At 47.4% G+C, this 22,027-nt stretch overlaps 1 protein-coding gene across 4 annotated transcripts in view; it reads left to right on the top strand.

The window, feature by feature from the left end:
• The first annotated feature begins 10,216 nt into the window (after window positions 1-10,216).
• Window positions 10,217-22,027, top strand: part of Gnb1 (G protein subunit beta 1) — a 65,281-nt gene continuing 53,470 nt past the window's right edge. For 2 of the 4 annotated variants that reach the window (XM_021159570.3, XM_021159572.3), the window contains exon 1: window positions 10,228-10,462. The gene's annotated coding sequence lies outside the window, so the exon portion shown is untranslated. Of the gene's footprint in view, window positions 10,463-11,755; window positions 11,933-22,027 lie in introns of those variants that run through there. The other 2 variants (XM_021159571.3, XM_085838522.1) reach the window with 2 other exon arrangements.

The following is a 22,027-nucleotide window of genomic DNA, read 5'->3' as shown; positions in this document are numbered from 1 at the left end:
CGAGAATTAAAACATTGAGCCTTGATCAGAGAACTTTGTCTTGGCTCGTTATTTCTCTAGCCATCCTTCCTATCCATCTCCAGCTTTCCTTTCAGGAACCCAGTAACCCCTGGCCACTGGCAGCTACACTTACCATCTTTACTTTTTTGAGCTCGAATTTCACCTTGTACCTCAGGCTGTGGTCAAAAAACGTAATCCCCCTTCTCTCTAACTGCTGAATATTGAGACTTCAGGCTTTGCCAGCAGGCCTGCTAAGATTTTCTCTCCTTAATGTTTCTGAGGGGTTAGGCGGACAGCTGAATTGAAAGCCTTTGTGTATTGGTACAAGAGTGCCCCACACTGTGAGGCGAGGTCAGCATCGTAAGACCCTTACTGGGAGCCAAGCGGTGGGGATCTTGCCTTTAATACCAGCACTCAGGAGGCTGAGACAAGCCGATCTCTGAGTTCCAGGCCAGCCCGATCTCAGAGCGAGTTCCAGTACATTCAGGGTGACACCACAAAACCTTGTGTCGAAACACTAAAAAAATGGGAGTGGGGGTGTTACTGGGCCCAGTTGGACGTTTCTCCCAAGCCGGGTCCTGACTTTGTCCCTGTCAATCATGCCAAGCTCCTTCTCTGCTCCACTTTTAGCCCTACCTTCTTTCATGCATTCAACCAATCCGGAAGCGGCGCCGCTCGGAGTTCAGAAGTTCCGCTTATTTCCCACCAGGTGGCGCTCGAGCACCATTCGCAACCAGGTGTAGCGGCCAGGGCTCTTCAGAATCTGTTGGGACTAAAAGCTTGGGTTGGAGACCAGGGGTGGGGCGCTCTGTTTTCGAAACGCAGTCTTGTAAGTATCACTTTCAAGTTTCCACAATTGCAAAGAAAAAGAATAGACATAAATTCCATCTCAGCCATCTGGAAAGCTGACAATAGCTACAGTCCCGCAGGTGCAGACCCTAACTCGGGGTGAGGGGCTGGGGGGCTGGGGGGACACACTCAGAACTCTAACCCCAATCTATGCAAGTGCCAAGTTTCTGACTAACAATCCCTGCAAACAGCCTTCTGGGCATGGTGGCGCCTGTTCCCACCAGGCAAGCCAACAGGCCTGGATCTAGTCCTTGGATAGGGAGGACCACGCTGTACTTCCTGCTCTGTCCAGCCCCAATTTGGCTCTGGCTCATCTGAGCCGCCCATGGCCCTGGATTCTACGATGGGACAGGGAAGGGCTCGCCCTTGTTCTTTTCTGTCTTAAATGTGCAGCAGAGCCGTTTTATCCAAAGCCATTGAGGGCACAGACTGCTCTACACCTTAAGTCCATTTGTGTCCAGCCACCAGAGTAGAAGTGGCCTTAGCATTTGCCAGGGAGTTCCATCCTATCTACATCTCTACAGTATGGAAGGAAAACTGAGACTGGGTAGTAAAGCTAGTGCAGGCACATGCATTCTTTTCTTTATAGAGTCCTGGCCTGAGAGGCAGCATTCGCAAGCTGTAGTGGGTAGGGGAGGCAGCAGGTGACCCCAGGAACACCCAGTCAGTGTTGAATCAAAGGCATCTACTCTTGTTCCCACTGCAGGGCTGGAGTGCTTCTCCATATATATAATCTTTTCTAGGAGTCAAGGAAGGAAAGCAATGGCATACACCTTTGATCCCAGTGCCCTGGAGGAAGAGGCAGATGTATCTCTGTGTGTTCGAGGTCAGCTTGGTCTGCATAGTAAGTTGCAGAGCAGCCAGAAATACATAGAGAGACTGATGGGGGGGGGGGAGGAAAAGGAAAGAAAAGAAGAAGGAAATTAAAGACCCCAAAGGGTAGACTGGGTGTGCTGGCACACACACATCCTTAATCTCAGTACTTCAGAGGCAAAGGTAGACAGATCTCTGTGAGCTCCAAGCCAACATAGTGAGGGCCTATATAAAAAAATAAATAAGTATATAAAAAATAAACTTCAGAGAGCAATAGAAAAGCAAATGAGGCAGAATAGGAGACCATTAGAAGTCTGAGCTAGTCGCAGGGCCGACCACAAAGGACTCAGGGCAGGCCTAGGCATGAGCCCCAGAGGTATTGCAGCAGGGCCCAACCCATCTCACAGGGACGTCACAGAGAGAAGCTCCAGGGCCCTAGCTCCCTTCATGGCCTCCTAGGCTGTTTTTCAAAACACCAAGCACCTTTGGCCCAGCCTCCCCTGGAAGGTAACCGAAGGCTATAGATGTATAATGATGCTGGCTCCAGCATACATACCTCACAGCTGGAGGCCAAACACCAATTCCAGCCCCACACTGTCAGTCCTCCCAAAGCACAACACTGTAACTGCCTGGAGCCATGGCTCGCTCTCCCCCATGCCTGCCTCTCCTCATTGCCTCTTTCCGGCAAATCTTGCATCATCTCCCAGGTGGTAGGTGACTGAACCACAGGGACAAGATTCTAGACAAACAGCTCTTGGACCCCAGAGGCCACTCAGGAGGAAGCTGCCCCTGCAGGATCCTGGTCCTGCCAAGAATGTGTTGGCTGAACCCCTGGGGTGCTGCCCTGGGGCTTGAGGCTTAGCATCAGGGATGGCTCTACAGAAGGTTATGCTGCTAACTGCTTCTTGCCTTGGGGCCTGTACAAAAGGGTCCAGGGCCCAGCCCGAGTGTCAAGGATGGCTGAACATGGCATAGATAACAGTTGAGTGACTCTAGGTAAGGAAGAGGTATGAGGAGGCTATACAGTGACTCTTTCATTCCTAGTACTATTGAGCTCAGGATTGGTGCACTACATATGGATTCTTGCTCAGGTCCTGGGCAGAGGCCTGGGACAATGTCACTGACATGATGAGCAGACTCAGGCATGAGGTGAAAGGTCAGCTGGCCTGAGGAAGAAGCGGAAGGGCCTAGAGCAGCTATCTCAACTGGGCACCTTCAGCAGGGAGGGGACAAACTCCTGAAGACTGGCTTCCCACCTAGCATGGGGCCACTGGGTGGTAATCAAGAGACCAGCAGGACAGAAAGGACAGTGACATGGATGCAGTAGAGAGGCAGAGGCTGAGAAATCAGGAGCTCAAAGCTAAGCCAACGCTGGCTGATCCTGTCTCAATGCTGTTGGTGGTGTGACACATCTTGAATTACAGCACTTGGGAAGCAGAACCAAACCAAACCAAACTAAACCAAAATAAAAATCCTATCTCAATTTCTTTTTAATTAAAAAAAAAAGGGGGGATCTGCTGTTGCTGTTATATCCTTTAATCCCAGCACTTGGAGGGCAAAGGCAAGAGGATTAGGAGCTAAGGTCATCTCATTGCTGACTTCATAGTGAGTTAGAGGCCAGCCTTGGATACACGAGACACAGTCTCTCAAATAATAAATAAATAAATAAATAAATAAATAAAACAGCACATTTTGCTAGGCAGTGGTGGCATGACCCTTTAATCCCAGCACCAGCCAGAGGCGGGTGGATCTAAATTCTAGGACAGTTGGGGATACACAGAGAAATCTCTCAAAAGCAAAAACAAAACAAAAATATGTGTGTGTGTAAGCACCATGGGCATGACTGGTGTCCACAGAGGCCAGAAAAGGGTGTTGGATTCCCCTGGAATTGGAGTTACAGAAGGTTATGAACTACCATGTGAGTGCTGAAAATCAAACCCAGGTCCCCTGGATGAATAGCCAGTGCTTACAACTGCTGAGCCATTTCTCCAGCCCTTTCCACACAAAGGACATCAAGTGTGGGTTCGCTAGGGCTAGAAGGCTGCAACCCAGAACCTTCCTCAGGGAGGTCAATCTGGCAAACTGGGTTGACTTTCTGTTAGAATGTGGCGTACAGCCTAAGGGGAATTCAGGACTCTATGAACAGGACCCACTGTGGCCAGAACCATACCTACTAGGGGTCCGGGGGGAGGCTTATAGATGGCCTCCCCTGCCCACTGGAAATGGCTCTGATAGTATTGTCTTGTTTAGTGACAATAGTTTCCTGGTGTAAAAGGGCACTTCCAAGTACACATTCCATCCATACCTGGTGGGCCCGGCAGGGTTGTGGACAGGAGTCTGGGACAAGCTCAGTTCCAGCAACAATCCTGTGGTCCCTTAGTCAGAACCCTAAGGAGCCTGGGCTCTGTGGAAAGTTTGAGAGCTGGGTGGCTTGCCCCTGCTGCTGCTGCCACAGGTGTGAGATGTTTACCTAGCAGGTGTTGGAAGAGCCTAGTCTCAGGATAGTGGGTCCCAGGGTGCCATCTGCTGGGAAAAGAGTCCCCAGGATGTCAGGAACTCCCTTCCCTCAAGCAAGGCTCTAGGCAGAGAAGAGAGCTGGAGGCAGGGGCCTGCACCTAGCAGCTCAGAATCTAGGTAGCTCCTTTGCCCTAGACAAGCAAGCTATCATGACCTCAGGGTCCATATCCGGTCCCTGGATTCAGCATGGCCAATAAATAGTATGTGTGTTTTCCCATTCATTGTTCCCAGAACCCCTTTCCTGTGTATGCCTAGGTCTGTAAGTAACACTTTGTGGGGGAAGGAAATGTTTAGTCCACAAGCCACAAAACGTCTCAGGGCCTTTGGACCAGTCTACTTCACCAGGCCACCCATCAGGCCCTACCTCTGGCCACTACCCTACATCCCTGTTCACTGAAGTCCTCTGGTCTGTGTGTATGCCAGAGTCTGGGAATAGGCCTTTGCACCCCTCAACCTCTGTCACATCTCTATCCATCCTTCCTCACAGAGAATGTATCAGGGTATGGTCACCAGTTGTCCTGTCAGGCCAGAACCTGTGGCCTGCAGGAAATGGAGGAAGTCCAAGAAAACAACGGTGGCCTTTGCTTATATTGCTTTCCCAGGCTGGGAAAGAAATAGGACTAGGGACTGTTGGGAAGGAGGGAGCCATGGTGGCCCCAGAATTCCCAGAGATCGAGATCGTGCCCCAAGAGATACCTTAATGGATGTCTAGGGGTAGGACTGGGGCCCAGAGCTGGGTAAAGGGAGACCTAGCTTGCTTAAGCTATTAGGTGGAACTGAACAATACAAGGATCTTGGAGTTATGTTTATTTCAGTTGTCCTGCCCAGCACTAACTGGATGTTCTGACAAGCCAATGTCCAGAGCTGCCTAATAATTCCTGCACTGGGCAGCAACCAAATTGATCTTCACCCATGAGTACCACAAACAAGGAGTAGCTTGACTGCTCTCCAAATTCTGAAGTTATATGTTTTCTTTTGGTTCTGAATTTTTTAAATGTGTATTGGCAGTTGGCCTAAATTTATGTCTGTGTACAGGCATCAGATCTGTTGGAATTGGAGTTACTGACAGTTGTGAGCTGCCATGTGGGTGCTAGGAATTAAACCTGGGTCCTCTGGAACAACGGCTAAGGCTCTTAACAGCTGAACCATGTCTTCAGTCCCTTGGTTTTGATCTTTTTTTAGGACAAGGTCTCATTTGATAGTTTTGAGGGCCTGGAATTGGCTATGTCAACCAGGTTGGACTTGAATTCATAGCAACTCCCCTGCCTGGCCTTTTGAGTCCTGGGATTTTATAGGCATATACCACCATGCTTAACTCCAAATTCTAGTTTCAGCAGGAAGGTTGGTTGTGAGGGGACATTGAAGTTTTGTTCCTCTTTTGAGCAGCATTTTCCTCCTGCCTGGTGACAGGAAACAGTCCCATCCTTTAGGCTGTAAACTTTGTGTTACCTAAACAGAGCTCCTAATGGTAGCTTCCAGCTTTCTGCCATGAGGGCCCCTTGAAATCTGAAGGAAGCGCTTTAGTGTCTCGTTTTCACAGACATCTCAGATGCCTCTGAATACTGCAGAGCTAAGCTGGGGTGACCAGAGGGCAGAGTTCATAGTACTGATTTCCTTATCAGGCAGAAGGAAATATCACATGGAGGAGCAGAGGCATGGGTAGGCTGTGGAGTACCTTAACAGCCTCATGGAACACCTGGTTTCAGCTTGCCTCCATAGCCCAGATGTCTGTTCATGAACCAAGTCAATTGCTTTGTATACAAAGCTTGATTTATCATTTTTTCAACCTTTATGTCTGGGCCCCTGCTCTTTCTGCTTCTAGCTGCCATCTTCATTAGAGAGGTTAAATGAAGATGGCATCGGGGAGTCCCTTATTTAGGTTTCTCTATGGCACCCAGGCCACTGCATAGGCCAACAGGTTCACACATGTAACTCAGGCTGATGCACCCTCCCACAAATCCCAGAGAGATACTTGTTGCTTCTTCCAGGAAGGCAGCTGTGTGGAAGTCGGAGGACACCTTTATAGTTTTCTCCTTCCGTTTGTACATCCTGCTTGTGCAGCAAGCACTTTTACCCAGTGAACTGTTTGCCAGCACCTGTTTTATTTTTGAGACAGTGGCTCTCTAGGAAGCCCAAGCTGGCTTCATCTAGACTTAGCCTTCTGAGTGATGGAATTACCATCGTGCCTGGCTCACTGGGCACGGCTGGGCGTCCTTTCCACTTCCATCTCATTTTGGTCCCTGGATACGGGATATTTGGTTTGTGATCAAAGGTTAGTGATCAGAAGGATCAGTGCTTGAAGACTGGTAAGAAGAAATAGCCACGGGGCCAATCTGGTGAGACTGGGAGGGGACCAAGGTCCTTTGAGGATCCTGGCCAGCCTACAAAGACTACCACCCTCTTCCTGCCTCTTCCTGGGGATAGATGTGGCACAGGAGGTTAGGACTGTGAGCTGCATGGGTCCTGTCCAGGTTACCTAAGCAGAGATGGCAAGGATAAGTGTGCTAAGGGGATGAAGGAGGGATGAGGGTCTCCTCAAGAGCCGTGGCCCTGTTCTTTCATCAAGCCCCGCCTTTGGAAGCCCACAGGAACTAATTAGCACTTTCGTCCCTGTCACCTACATTCTGAGTCCCTGGGCACCATCACATGTCCCTCCTCTTTCCTTCCTCTTCTGGGGGCTCTGGGCTGTGGAGGCAGGGGCAGGGTGCATTCTCACTTACTGGAAGTGACAATGGGGTGGCTGTGTGGTAGAGAAACTAGATAGTGCTCAGCAGGACAGGAATGGATGCTCACAGGGTCTGAATCCAGGCCAGGATAAAGGGACTTTACTGGTCACTACCCTGCCCCCCACCCTTTTTAACCAGATCTGGACATCTAGAAATGTTCCTTGGTGTTTCAAGCCTCTTCAAAGCCTGGCTGGAGCAAGGCACCAGGGCACTGCCTAGCTCTGGGTCCCGTCACATGCCTAGATTGTTTGAATAATTCACATTTAAGAAGACCTACTTTCCTGTTAGGCCATTTCCTGCTCATGAGTGAATGGGGGAAGGGCACTTGAATTATACATCCATGCTCCCTGGGTTTTTAGAGAAGGCTGGGCACTGAGCCAGCCCCTGGGCAGTGCCTCCACCCTGGAGGCCTGCTTAGCCCTGCAGCCACTGCTGATGGGCCCTGGGCTGGTCACATCTGACTGGGTGTGGCTATGGACTTGCCAGCTGATTTCTGAGATATTTCCTGAGAAGGGAGTGTGCCTGAAAAATCAGGAGAGGCCACAGTGCTGGGCTAGAGGCAGGGATCCCGTAAGTTTTTGTCTATGGAGGGGGCTGGGTGGCAGTGTAGGAGCCAAAAATCACAAGAGGCCTAAGCTAAAGGGATGAAGGAGCTTCAGAGACTTGGGGATACAGTAGGAAAGGCTAGCTTCTTATCATCTTCAGGGCAGGCTTCTAGTTCGAGCAGGATGGAGACTGACCAAGGTCCAGGGCCAGAAGTCCCTGCTGCCTGAGGAGCATACATATCAGATTGAGGTGAGGCCATGTGGCAACCTGAAGCTTCGGCTAGGGATCTGAGAATCAGGGGTCAGCCCCTCCTCTTCTTCCTTCCTTCCCCTCAACTTTGCCCCTGAAACCCTGTCCATAAACACAAAAACGATTACCTCAGCAAGCATTATGGGGCAAGTTCCAGGGATGGCTCTGCCTCACCCTGAACAGTCACAGATCAAGGATATATGAAAGTACAGAGGCTAAATCTCAAAGTCTGAGGAGGCTGAAGCAGGAGGATCCCAAACTCTAGGTTAGTCTGGGCTGTGTAGCAAGACTCTGTCTCTAAACCAACAGTCCAACATATCAACCACGATAGGATCAATGTCCTCATAAGAGACCTTGCTCATGGGCTGGCAATAACTGGGAGCAGGGAGGCAGCTTATGGAACAGGGGAGCCCCAGAGCCTAGCTTCGAAGGGGCCCAGTCTACACCCTCCCTGTCCCCATCTTCACTTATGAGACCTAGGAGTGGCTGAGGGGTACAGCCACACGGAGGACTCTGGAGAGATAACTTGCCTTGTACACTTCACGCTAACTGCCTCTGTCTGTTTCCTGTCTATAGTACTTCTTCCTCCCTCCCTCTCATTTCTGCTTTAAGTCCTTCACCAGGGAGGTCCTGAAGGGTAGGCATCAGGCCTGCTGGTGTTTGATGATTACCTTAAATCCTGAGACCACCGGACAATACTCAGAAACCCAACCCTCTAATTTTCAAAAGGTACCAGAATGTACCCCATCCCCCCACCCTTCACTGTGGAACCAGCAGGAGCCTGGGGCCCAGATGTCTCCTGCTGTTAACCCAGATGTTCACATCCTCTAGCTCCACCCTCTTTTGGACCAGCAGGGACTACCAGGCATTTTATCCTTCCCACTCTCTTCCCAGGCATTGCTCTGGTTGCTGGGCCTTGGCCCTCTCATTTGGAACTCAGAATACCACTTAGATACCTTCTTCTCAGATCATAAATATCCTCTGACATCCTCTGGGGGTGGGGTGTGTATGGTGGGTGAGGAAGTCTTCACTGGAGTCACAGTATTAAAGTAGGAAATGAGCAGGGCAAGACCACTGGGAATAGGCTACCCTTGAGGAATGAAGCTGGCAATGGATATTCTCTCGGGACTGGGCTACTAAGGGGTTGGGAACATCTGTGCAGAAGTGGTATCATCAAAGGTCTGGCCTTCACAAGGTCATGGAATAGGCACTTCTGGGAAGTTGGAGTCACAAGGGACAGTGGAGAGGATGGTGAGAAGGAAGGACCCTGGACTTTTACTGGGAGAGAGTGGGATGATGGAGCTGTCAAGAGCTTCAAGTCACAAATGACAGAGTCAGGTCTTGAACAGATGGAGTGAAGGGCATAGAGTCCCAGGGGTCAGAGGCCCTAGGGTGAGATGATAGCAGTGGTGGGTATATTTGAGGTAACTGGAACCAGGCTTCTTACTCTCAAAGCAGGTCACTCAATATGCAAGGAAGAGAATATGCAGTATTTTGGAGAGACCACACACTTAGTGTGCTCAAGAAAAAGATACGAATGCCCACATGACCATTTGCATGTACATATACGTATGTTCATGTATGTGTATGTTTTCCCTCAGGCTGCCTGCTCATCAATACCTGGTTCCTCACTTCTACCATCCACTAGCAGAGCTCGTAAAATAAGGCGCCAGATCAGGGCTGGCACAGGGAAAGTATATGAGGAAACTGTCAAGACTGAACAATGACAGACACATTTCTATGGCCTGGCAGGAAGCGCCCAGGGCAGGGAGGAGAAAGTGTGCAGACCACTCAAAGGCTGTTTCAAGAAGGAATGGGCTTCAAGGAAAGGCTGCAAGGTGCACAGAAGTTAACAAGAAGGGAAGGTATCAAGTGTGAAGGGAAGCCTTCTCAGTAGCAATCATGGAAAGGTGCCAGGTCTCAGAAGTCAGCGTGGTGGCCAGGCCCCCGGAGAGTTGTGGCTCTTGTTTAAAAGAGGGTAGTGCAGGCCAAGAGGAAATAAGAGAGGTATTCAGATGGTTTTGGAAAGGGTAGAATGGGAGTGAAAAAGTCATTGTGGCAGGAGTCATATTAGTTGAAGATGGCAGGACAAATAGGCACGAAGGACCAGACCGAATGGCATGTCTTAAAGATTCTGGTGGTTAATCTTGACATCCTTCCTGTCCCACCTGGCTATTCCTACCCCCCTACCCCCGCCTTCTAGAACCTGCTAGGCCGTTCACGCACGCTCGCCTTTAGGCCCTCCCGGGCTGGTCATTCAGGCAGGACACACCGCCCTCTGGCTTGGGGCACATGGCACAGGAGCCGACACCATCAGGTCAGAGCCAGAGGCCACCGAGGCCGATAGGCTGCCAACGTCCCTGGAAGACCCTTGCGGGGTGTGTGTGTGTGTGTGTAGGGGGGTGGGGTGGGGTGGGGAAAAATCACGGGTCCTTTAAGCCGCTCGCGCACGCGCAGAGGGAAGGAGGGGCGGGGCGGAAAGAGCGGCACGCGCACGCCGCCCGTGCGCAGTGACGCGACGTGGGGTTTCCCGAGGCTGCGGGCAGGGGCCGCCGCGCCCATCCTGATGGCTGGAGGCGTCTGAGGGGCGGACGGCGACGGCGGCGGCGGCGGCGGCGGTGGCGGGCGCGGGCGGCGAGGGCAGCGGGGCTGGGACTGGAACAGCCGCCGCGCGGACCCGACCAGCCTCGCCGACTCCTGCCCGCAGGCCGCGAGCGCGACGACCAGGCGGCGGCGTGGGCGCCAGACCGGGCGAGGGCGAGGTGAGCGCGACTGGGGTCTGTGAGCTCAGCTTGACCCGCGCTGGGCCAGGCCCTGCGGCTCTTCTTCTCGCTCATGGGTCATCGGACGCCGGCTTCATCCTGTTCTTCAGGGTTGGGTGGGCGATCCCCGGTGTGCTGAGTGGGCGGCGGGGCTGGGGTCCCGGGGTGAGGGATGGGGCGGAGCCGCCTGGGCCGGGGCGCAGGCCGGGGCCGGGGTCTTAGGCTCAAGGCCGCATCCGGGGTGCGGGACCGTGGCGGGATCGGAGATGCGGCAACCTGGGTGGAGGTCCTGGGTTCAAGGCCAGATCTGGGATGGGTTCTGGGTTCAAGGCTGGATCCCGGATGCGGGACCAGGTCTGTGGTCTTGGGTTCAAAGCCCGTGTCGGGATTCGGTTTCCAGACTCATTCATGATCTTGGGGTCGAGGCTGTTGCGGGGGGGGGGGGTCTAGGGCCTGATGCCGGATCCCGGAGGTGGTCTTGAGTTTTAAGAAAGGGAACGGGATGCAGGGCTGGGGCTCGGGTCGTAGGTTCGAGCCTGGATGGTTTGCTAAGGTGGGGATGCCAGGAGCGCCGCAGGCGCTTCTTCTCGCCGACCAGTCCCCGCGGGAACAAAAGCCGAGCTCTGCCCTCCGGACCGCGCCTTCCTGCGGGGCGTGGGACTCGGCCGGGCGCGCGGGGAGCGGACACGGGGCGAGTCTACTGGATTCGGCCATCACCCCTGCCGGGTGCGGGCCTACCGCTACCAAGCTTCTCAGCTCCCTTCGCTGCCGGCGTTCCTGGCCCCAGGCACCAGCAAATGAATGGGCGCCGCGTCCGGTCGCCGCGACAAGATGGCGATACCCGCCTTTGTCAGCCAGGACCGCGCTGTCCGCTGCCGGGGCTGAAAACAAAGGCCGGCTCTGGCGGCCGGTGCAGAGGAAAACGCACCGGGCTCCTGGGTTCGCCTGATGCATCAGCGCTGGGAGGGGACGTCCTGCCCAGAGCACTCAGAGGGTGGCCTAGTCTTTCCGTGTCTCCACAGCCTCGGGTTCCCCTGGGGAACTGCAGCTTGGCTTTTGACCTTTTGATACATTTAAACATTTTTTTTCCGGGTTTTTTTAAACCACACGATTAGCATCCCGAAATAGCATCCCTATACGTGTTCAGCTCATCTTTAAAGAGGTTATGTCAAAATTTTTATTTTGAGAGGAGAATTAGTGGGACTTCATTTAATTAATTAATTAATTAATTAATTGTTTAATGCATTGCTGTTTTGCCTGAATGTGTCTGACTGTGTGTGTATGTGAGGGTGTCAGATTCCCTGGAACTGGAGTTAGAGTCATTAGCTGACTTGTGGGTGCTGGGAACAGAACTCAGACCCTTTGGAAGATCAGCCGATGCTCTTAACCCCTGAACCATCTCTCCAGTCCCGAATTAGTAGAATTTATAAGTATATTAATGACACTTGTGCATGAATTTTGAAATTTCAGGTAATTTGTAGTGTTGGTTTGGTATAGTACTTTGTATTGTTATGTTTCGATCTGATAGCAGCAATCAAGCCTTTTTGTGTGTGTGTGGTAAAGTAGCCTGTGAGATTTACTGTTAACTAAGAAAATATGTAGTCATTCTATCATGATGAGCAAATAAATGGCAGTGTTAATATTGTGAAAAGTTACATTTCACTGTGGAGACTAAATGTGGTCCTCAGAGAAACCATTAGTCAGTTTCTATATAGTTTTTGTTTGTGTTTTTTTGTTTTGTTTTTGGGTTTTTTGTTTTGTTACATCTAAAGCTGTAGTGGTTTTTGGTGGTGGGAGATATTTGAAGATAAGGCTTTTAGTTTTCATGCTAAGATGTCTTCTGGATTCTTCTGGAAGGTATATTGCAAAAGGAAAATGTCTTCCACTGGGTGTTTGGCCAGGGATGGAAATGTGAAGACAGGCTTTGAGCCTTTAGACAGCAGAACTAGGTTCTGGGTTGATAGGACTTAGGGAGACTGACCTTTTTCACAGACCTAGGCAGGAATGCAGTGCAGTTGGGAAGGCCCTGATCTCCATGGGAGAGGCTAGACTGTAGGTGTAGGGTTCTGACTGCACTTATTTCACTTCTACAGTGTGCTGCCTTTCTTAGAAGGTGAGAACCTTGAAAGTCCAAAGTAGGTTTTCTGAGGCTGTGTGCTCATAGCTGCTGCCTGGCTCCTGGGTTTAGTGTCAGATGCTCAGTGTCAGGGTTGTATTTAATTTATCTGGTGGTTTCTTGCTTGCAAGGATCTTTTTATGCGGGAGATTGAGCATGCAACTTTGACAGTGTCTTCCATGGATGAACTCATCCACTGGATACAAACAGTTCTTATATGAGCTGATATCAAAGCTGTATTTGTTTAATTCGAGTAGTGCAAAGTGCCCCTTGAACACACTTTTTAAAAAGGCTTTTCTTTCTTTGATAGCCTTGGTTATATCTGATTTGGGTGAAGGGGAGACCAGGTAAATTTCCTGAGATTTAGAAGGTTGCAGAATAAACAAGATTTGGTAGGATAGCCTCTAATCCCAGCACTCTGGACAACCTGGTCTACCTACATGAAGCTTTGTTTAAACCCTTCCTTTCCCTAAAGTCTGCATAATGGTGGTTTTGTCTCTTTTTTAAGAGTTGAAACTTCACACCTACTAGTGAGGATGATTTCTGAGATTATCCGGGTATGTTTGTATTGATCACTGGAGAAACAAGCTGACTTAGAGAAGTTGCTGTCTCAAAAGAAGTGGTGCACAGAAGTACTGAAGCTTTGTTAATTTCATTTAGTTAAAAAATACTGCACTGTGGGCTGGAAGATGGCTCAGTAGTTAAGAGCACCGACTGCTCTGCCAGAGGTCCTGAGTTCAATTCCCAGCAACCACAATTCCTCACAACCATCTGTAATGGGATCCGATGCCCTCTTGTAGTGTATGTCTGAAGACAGCTGCAGTGTACTGATATAAATAAAAAACAAATCTTTAAAAAAAAAAAAAAAAACCACTGGGCTGGAGGTTCAGGTACTCGGTGCCAACCAAGCCTGAGCACCCAGGTTAGGTCCCTGGAGCCCCTCTGGGGAAAGGGAAAAATGCACTTCTGCAAGGCCTCCGCCACTCGTGCACAAACTTGCATTGCATAAGTATAATTTAAGAAAATCTATTATCCATTGGTATTGTTGGAAAGTTAACAGCACTAAATGGAGCCTTGAGAAAGGCATGAGCATAGCTGGGCGTGGTGGTGCATGTGCCTTTAATCCCCAGGCAGGTGGATTTCTGAGTTCAAGGCCAGCCTGGTCTACAAAGTGAGTTCCAGGACAGCCAGGGCTATGCAGAGAAACCCTGTCTCGAAAAACCAGCATGAGCAGTCTGCAATCACCTATCATCGTCTGGCCGTGTGGCCGGTGCTTACCGTGTGTGTGAGCCACAGCAGCTTTGTTTTAGAAGTACAGTATCTGCAGTTATTAGTTGGTTCATTGGATTGTTTTTCTCTGCCCAACAGATTTGGCTCATGTCAGTCACCAAATTGGATTAAATTCTTTATGTAGGCTTTGGTTTTAGCATTAGTGGATTGGTAATAGATATTCTCGGTTTTATTATCTGGACTTGGCCATATGGTGTGCTTTTGCCACTTCCCTTTAGTTTAAAAGACCATCTTACCCAGGCTGTCATAGTATTCACTGTGTAGGCCAGGCTGGCCTCTGGTGGTCCTCCTTCCTCTGCTTCCCAAGTGCTAGGATTCAGGCGTGAGCCATCATGTCCGGTTTGTGCCATATTACTTAAAAACTCCTTTTAGCATATATCTCATAAGACATGGAACAAAATGTTTTAGAATTTTGGTGTTTTTATTTTTAATTAAATTTATTTACTTATTTATTTATTTTAGTATTTTATGTGTATGGGCATTTTGCCTGCATGTATATGCGTGCCCATGTGTGCTTGGTTCCTGTGGGGTCCTCTGCTAGAGGAACAAGTCCTTTTTTCTTTCTTTCTCGAGACAGGGTTTCTCTGTATAGCCTGGGATTAAAGGCGTGCACCACCACGCCCGGCGCGGAACAAGTGCTCTTGACATCTGAGTTGGCTCTCCAACTTATTTTCTTAATTTTAAAATTTTAAATCTTTAATTTTTTCTTAATTCTTTTTTTGGGGGCGGCTTTGTCCTGAATGCTGGGTCCACAGCTGGCATCTTCTTAATCTTAATCTTGTTTTAAATTCTGATTTTAGAGCCAGGCGGTGGTGGCACACGCCTTTAATCCCAGCACTCGGGAGGCAGAGGCAGGAGGATTTCTGAGTTGGAGGCCAGCCTGGTCTACAGAGTGAGTGCCAGGACAGCCAAGGCTACACAGAGAAACCCTGTCTCGAAAAACCAAAAAAAAAAAAAAAAAAAAAAAAAGATTAGGAGACGGTCAAGGTCATTAGCTACATAGTCATTGAGACCACACTGAGCTACATGAGATCCTATTTGAGTAATTCCAGGTTTGCATTTGGGTGTTTGTTTTGTTTTAAAGACAGAGCTCACAATGTTGTTCAGGCTAGTCTTCCAACTATTCAAGGCTCCCCATCACTTAGTTTTTCCATTACATTCTTTCCAGAGCTGTTTGTTGTTATTTGCAGAAATTGTGAAGTAGGAGTTCAATTAAATGGTTGGTTTAGTGATCATTGAACAAGAGAAATAAACATTTAAATTAAAACGTACAAAACAAATGCTTAGTAATGATGGGAAGTTGGTCCTATGATATTTGTGTAGATGTATGTATGAAGAGAGCATGTATCATGTTAACTGTTCTGAAATAGGGATGGGGGCATCATGCCTTTTTAAAGTTTGGATCTTGTTGCATAACTCATGTAAGAAATACAGACTTAGACAGTGGAGTTTGTAACTGAGTAAGAGGACTGCTGACTGCTCCTTGTACAGTACTGGCTTTAGGGAGCCATGTTGATCTCCTGGTGCTGCTGTTGGCTTCCATGACAGAAACTTTTTTTATAGAATATAGTTGCCTTCCTACCTCCCACAGGGTTTCTCTGTGTATCCCTGTCTGTCCTGGAACTCTGTAGATGGGTAAAGCTGGCCTTGAACTTAGTGGTCCACCTGCCGCTGCCTTCCAAGTGTTGGGAATTACAGACATGTGCTATGAACCCTGACCCCCCAGCCCAGTTTACGTTTTCTTTGTCTTGGGGGTGGTGTTTTCAAGACAGGGTTTGTAGGTATAGTCTTGTCTGTCTTGGGACTTGGTCTGTAGACTGGGCTGGCCTTGAACTCAATGTTTAATTATGTTGCTTTTTTTTTTTTTCTCCAGACAGGGTTTCTCTGTAGAGCCCTGGCTGTCCTGGAACGCACTTTGTGTAGACCAGGCTAACCTCGAACTCAGAAATCTGCCTGCCTCTGCCTCCCGAGTGCTGGGATTAAAGGCGTGCTCCACCATGCCCGGCATGTTGCTATTTTTTTATTTTTTATTTATTTATTTTTTTGTTTTGGTTTTCTAGACAGCATTTCTTTGTGTAGCCTTAGATCAGGCTGACTTCGAACTCAAACAGATCCTGCTTCTGCTTCCCAAGTGCTAGGATTAAAGACATATGCTACCATGTGATTTATCTTACTAAGTCAGAATTTTGAGAGCATTTGTAAAATCTCTCCAATTTAAAAGACTAAGGAGTTGGAGAGATGGCTCAGTGGTTAAGAGCACTGCCTGCTCTTCTAGAGGTCCTGAGTTCAATTCCCAGCAACCACACAGCTCACAACCATCCTTAATGGGATCTGATGCCCTCTTCTGGTGTGTCTGAAGAGAGTGACAGTGTATTCACATACATAAAATAAATCTTAAAGAAAAAAAGAGGCTAAGATCACATAAAAAATGGTTCTAAGGGGAGAGGGTATAGGGAACTTTAGGGATAGCATTTGAAATGTAAATAAAGAAAATATCTAATAAAATAAAAAAAACTGATTATACAAAAAAAATGGTTCTAAGAATTACTTAGTTGAGTCCATTCTGCTGTTGATAAAAAGGCCATGATAAGATAATAATTAGTAGTCCCAAATTGTATAATGTACTTTATCAAGAGGGGAAAGATTATATAAATTAGTTTGTAAGACTGTTAGACTGAGAACAGTAAGGATGAATGAAACATACTTATTAACTTGCAGTAGTTGTGTGATTTGTCTTGTAACTCAACAGCCCTGTGGTGATCATAAAATATACACTCTACAAGGAGTATAAATACCTGTCTGCTTGTCTGTTAGTTTATATTCCCTTTCCTTTATATTAATTTAGTAATTTAAATGCTTACTCAGCATCTTTTGGCAGTGGCTGGGAGTGGGGGGTGGGTGGGTGAGGTCCTGAGGATAAAGTTGTGGGAGCCTGACCTGCAGGAATAGTGGAGGTCAGTAGTTCTCAGGGATACCTAGCCAGTTCTAGAGCTCAGTGAAGTGTCTGAAATAAATTTGAGGTCAGGGACAGAGGAGAGGAGATGGGGTGTTTCTCATACAACAAACAGCAACCAGACTCTGTTATCCCCCTTGTCTTCAGTACCAGAGCAGTGCCTGGCACATAATAAACACTCAATAATTATTTATCCAAGGCCAGAAATTTCCCTTGGGAGAAGTAGATATAGAAAGGTTAGAGCCTTGGAAAAAATTGTCAACTTTCATCTAGAGAGCTCTAACAGGCTTTTGAAGATTTGGGTAGATTGACTAGATGGGGACCATGCTTAAGCCTGGAGCATGATCACATCAGGGAAGGAGGAGGCTGGTTGGAGTTTCAGCTAGTGATCAAGAATGAGCCCTGGGTTGCATGGGTTGGGCCACTAAGTTCAGGTTCTGTCCTGGGTGCTTGTTGGGGCAGATAATGATTTTGATTTGTGCATGTTGGGATGGTGGCTACTCCATCCTCACATTCTGCTTCACAGACCTTGAACATTTTCTTGCTCTGTGAAGTGTGTTTTGAGTTCATTTTCCTCATTTAGGAGCCTCTCTTTACAGGGCATTTCTGGACCTCAGGCCTCACAGCCTGATGTTGAGCCTTTACTGGTGCATCACTCTGTATGTAGCTCCTGAAAAGGTATACAACAAATATTTGTTGAGTCTGTGACATCTGTTATATGACTAAGGCTGGAGGCCTTTGGGGGTTATTAGCATTTGATGGTGATTGTAGCCTTGGGATCATTGTTTATTCTGACCTGTGAATGTTAAAGTGTAATCTGTATAAACTCTTAGCAGTTGCTGCACCCTTTTACGTGTTCCTTAGGTTAAAACTAGTTGTAATCATAAAACATTTTATTTGACTTAACTGCTGTGTTGGATTTGCACTGGTGATGAGCTAACCACTTAATACAGATAAAGGCTGTGGAAAAACTAGTTATTTTCACAGCACTCAGGTTAATGACTGGGCATAGCGAGCGGCACAGGTCTTTAATCCCAGACTTAGGAGGCAGAGGCAGGGAGATCTCTGAGTTTGAGGTAAGCATGGTCTGCATAGTAAGGTTCAGACCAATCAGGGCTTTAAAAAAATCGTTAATCCTTCACATTATTTTTACTGTTTGGAAACAAAGTCTTGCTGTATGTCCCAGGCTCCAACATGAACAGAGTGAACCAGGTGCTTAAAATAACTTGATATTGGTAACATACTATAGAAACTCCCAGGGTTTTATTTTAGATAATGTAACAGGAATATTTAATATAATTGAAATAATAAAATAGAAAAATCTCAGATTGCTCAGTGGTTAAGAGCACTGGCTCTCTCTCTACCTGAATACCACATGGTTGTTCTGTAACTCCGGTTCTGGATGTCTTCTGGTCCCTGTAGGCATGCATATGGTACATAGACATACATATAGGCAAGACACCCACATACATAAAATATAATGAGATTTTGTTTTTGTTTTTCAAGCAGAGTTTCTTTGTATAGCCTTGTCTGTCCTGGAACTAGTTCTGCAGACCAGGTTGGCCTTGAACTCAAGAGATCTGCCTCTGCCTCCTGAGTGCTGGAATTAAGGGCATGCACCACTACCACCCAACTATTAAATACATACATACATACATACATACATACATACATACATATATATATATATTTACTTATTTTAACCATGCCGAGATTCTGGGTGTGTCTTTTTTTTTTTAAAGCACTGAGCACTATTTCTCTCTCTTCCTTCCTTTCTTTCGTTCTTTTTCTTTCTTTTTTTGGTGGGGGGTTTCAAGGCAGGGTTTCTCTGTATAGCCCTGGCTGCCCTGGAACTCACTCTGTAGACCACCACTGCCCGGCTGAGCACTATTTCTTATTCTGTTTATTTGTTTTAATGCATGCGAATATACTGTTGCTGACTTCAGACACACCAGAGGACGGCATTGAGTCCCATTTCAGATGTTTGTAAGCCACCATGTGGCTGCTGGGAATTGGATTCAGAGCCTCTGGAAGAGCAGTCTGTGCTCTTTGCCACTGAGCCATCTCTCCAGCCCCATAAAATATTTTTTTTTCCTCTGGGCATTGGTGGCGCATGCCTTTATTTAATCCCAGCACTTGGGAGGCAGAGGCAGGCAGATATCTAAGTTCAAGGCCAGCCTGGTCTAGAGAATGAGTTCCAGGACAGCCAGGGCTATACAGAGAAACCCTGTCTCAAAAAACAAAAAAATAATTTTCAAACAAAAATTGGGATTTTTGTTTCTGCTATCATTGACACAGTATCCGGTATTTTAATGGATGGTGTGTGAGTGCGCGCACATGCGTTTTACAGGGATGAAACCCCAGGCCTCATGTGTGCTAGGCAAATAAGTGTTGTACCACTAAGGCACACATCCTTAGTCCGGAGGATAATGTACTTTGCTTATGAGATTAGAAGGTAGTACAAGTGAAATGGTTTTGTATAAAATGACCTGTACATGATGCTATGACCTCACAGGTGGTTAAAAGATCCATTCAGAACAGAAACTGGAGTAAAATTATTTGATGTAACTATTTGAAAAATTGTCAGTTTCAGATTCCAAGTTAGAACTATTGTTTAAGAAACTGGCCACTTGCATTCATGGTGTGGCTCAAATAAAAGATGCCCTGCCTCAAAAACATGTTGGGGCTCATGAAATGTCTTACTTAGCAGGCATAACCACCCCCGCCCTCCCCCATAAATAAAAATTGTTAAAAACAGAAAACAACCACAAAGTGGGAGAAGACAGGCCTATTAATTTATCTTCTGATGCATGCATACCCACATACTTACACATTAATAATTAGAAAAGAAGAAGAAATTGACCATCCGAGCTGGCAGTACAACTCTGTGACAGAGTGTTTTCCTCCCTGTGGGAGCCCTGGACTCTATCCCACCACTGCAATCCGATGAACAAAGACCTACCTGACTACTGAGTTTAGTCTTAAAGACTGTCCATTTAATACAAGGCAGGTGAAGCTTTTATTTCACTGATAGGTCCACAGGTTGGCGGGTAATCCCTAAAAGGCCACCTCAGGGCCCACCTCTCCATCTCCCTGGCCTTGGGCTACCCGTGCTTCCTTCAGTGCCCTCAGCTTCTTCCTTTGGAAGTAACTTGGTTTTACCATGTTACTGCCAGGTTTGTAGGATGTGTTTTGTCTGTCCCCTCCCTTCCTCCCTCCCTCCCTCCCTCCTCCTCTTCCTCCCTTTTTTTTTTTTTGAGACAGATTCCCCACTATGTAGCCCTAGGTGGGCTTGATCTCACTCCTGCCTGCCTGTTTTCCCAATGCTGGGATTAAAGGCTACTCCTTCCGCCAGCCAGTTGTGTTTTCTTTTCCTCATAGCTCATAGTTCCCATGTCCATTGCTGGACATCTCCTCGTGTGTTCTTCACATTCTCATCACTTTTTATCTCACAGGCATGGTGAGCAGTAAATGAGGTGGAGCACCAGGCCTGGTGGCACCCACTTTTAATTTCAGCACTGGGAGGCAGAGGCAGGAGGATTTCTGTGAATTCAAGGCTAGCCTGATTTGTATGGGGAGTTCCAAGATGGTTAGTACTACATAGAGAGACTGTGTCTCCAAATATAAATATATAAATGAACAAACAATGATGAAGTGTCCGCCTCAGTGGACATTGGGAGTGTCTTACTCCCAACCTCCTTTCATGAGATGCTTCCCCAGGCCCAGCCAGGCTTTGAGTTCTGTTGTAAAAAACAACTATAAACTTACTCATGGTTGTAGAGCATAGAAGTCTGAATTCAGGGTGCAGGCAGGGGTATGCTGCAACTGCAGATGCCAGGGGAGAGTCCTGTTAGGTGTATACTGCTTTGCCATTGAGACACTCCTCTTTACTCTTAAAACTTGTAGTTGCATCACATCAGTTTTCTGCCTCTTTTTCGTAGCGCTTTCTCTGTGCAACTGCTTTCCTTAGAAGGACATAGTCATTTGGCTAAGGCCCACCCTATTTCATTGTGACCTTGTTTTAGTTTGCCTGATTACACCTGAAAGAGACCTCTTTCCAAATAAGGTCACAGTTCCAAGTAGAACTGAATTTTAGCAGATGCTGCTCAACTCTAGACACTTAGTGCTTTATCCCGTGTGCCACATTTCCTTGTGTTTCTAACTTATCTCCCATGTTCATGTTTTCTTTCAGAGTCAGTAGGGATGGAACTCAGGTTCTGACCTGTGTTGGACAGTGCTTAGCCACCAAGCTGCACATTCAGTACTTTTTCCCTATTTCTGTTGTATATCTTGCTCAAGAGTAGAGCTTTTAGCTGGATGTGGTAACACCATGCCTTTAATATCAGCACCCCAGAAGCAGGGGCGGGCATGGTCTACATAGTAAGTTCCAGGCCAGCTAAGGCTGCACAATGAGACCTTGTCTCAAAAAAAAAAAAAAAAAAAAAGACAAAATGAAATGAGTTTGAAGTTTTGTGTATATCAACCAATCATAAAAATCAGATGTTTGGGCAGTGGCAGTGTACAAAGTGGCAGATGAATCTTGGAGTTCCAGGACAGCCAGGCCTACTTCCCCCTGTTTGGGGGGGATCAGATGTTTTTGTAGTGGGCAGTTAGATGGAGGCTAATTGGGTCATCTCTAAGAAGTAACAAAACAGAGGAACTGGCTGCACGATGAATGACTGTGATTAGACAAGTAGGTTCTCTACTCCTCCTTTTCTAGTTGGTGTTTATGTGGCTGAGGGAGGGTTCTGGGGCTCTGTGGGAAGGGCAGAGACTGAAAAACAATGCCAAGCCATGCACCTGAGCTTCTGTACCGCCCTTTCCTGTCGGGGTCTGAGAGCTCTGCTCTAATTATGTCTTTTGCTTTTGGCCTGAATGTTTAGCTGAAATATACTTTACAATACTTTATGGTAAAATTCTGCTTTGTTTTTTATTGTAGAAGTCAGTAATTAAGCTAATGAGTGGCTAGATGAAGTGTGGAGCAGTTGACTGGCCCAGTCTTTTTTTTTTTTTTTTTGGATTTTTGAGATAGGGTTTCTCTGTATAGCCCTGGCTGTCCTGGAACTAGTGAGACTTTGTCTCTAAAAACAAAGTAGTGCTATGAGAAAATTATACAATTCTGTGAAGCTATATTTTTTAAATGGAGTCTTAGTTATTCTAATCTGGTTTTGCTATATACCTGATGACTTTAGTTCTGCCTCCACTC

Source organism: Mus caroli, unplaced genomic scaffold (genome assembly GCF_978045245.1).
Source record: "Mus caroli unplaced genomic scaffold, Mus_caroli_1 scaffold_6, whole genome shotgun sequence".
Classification (NCBI taxonomy): Eukaryota; Metazoa; Chordata; class Mammalia; order Rodentia; family Muridae; genus Mus; species Mus caroli.
Note: the sequence above shows the minus strand (reverse complement) of the source record. Positions and strands in the feature narration are given on the sequence as shown.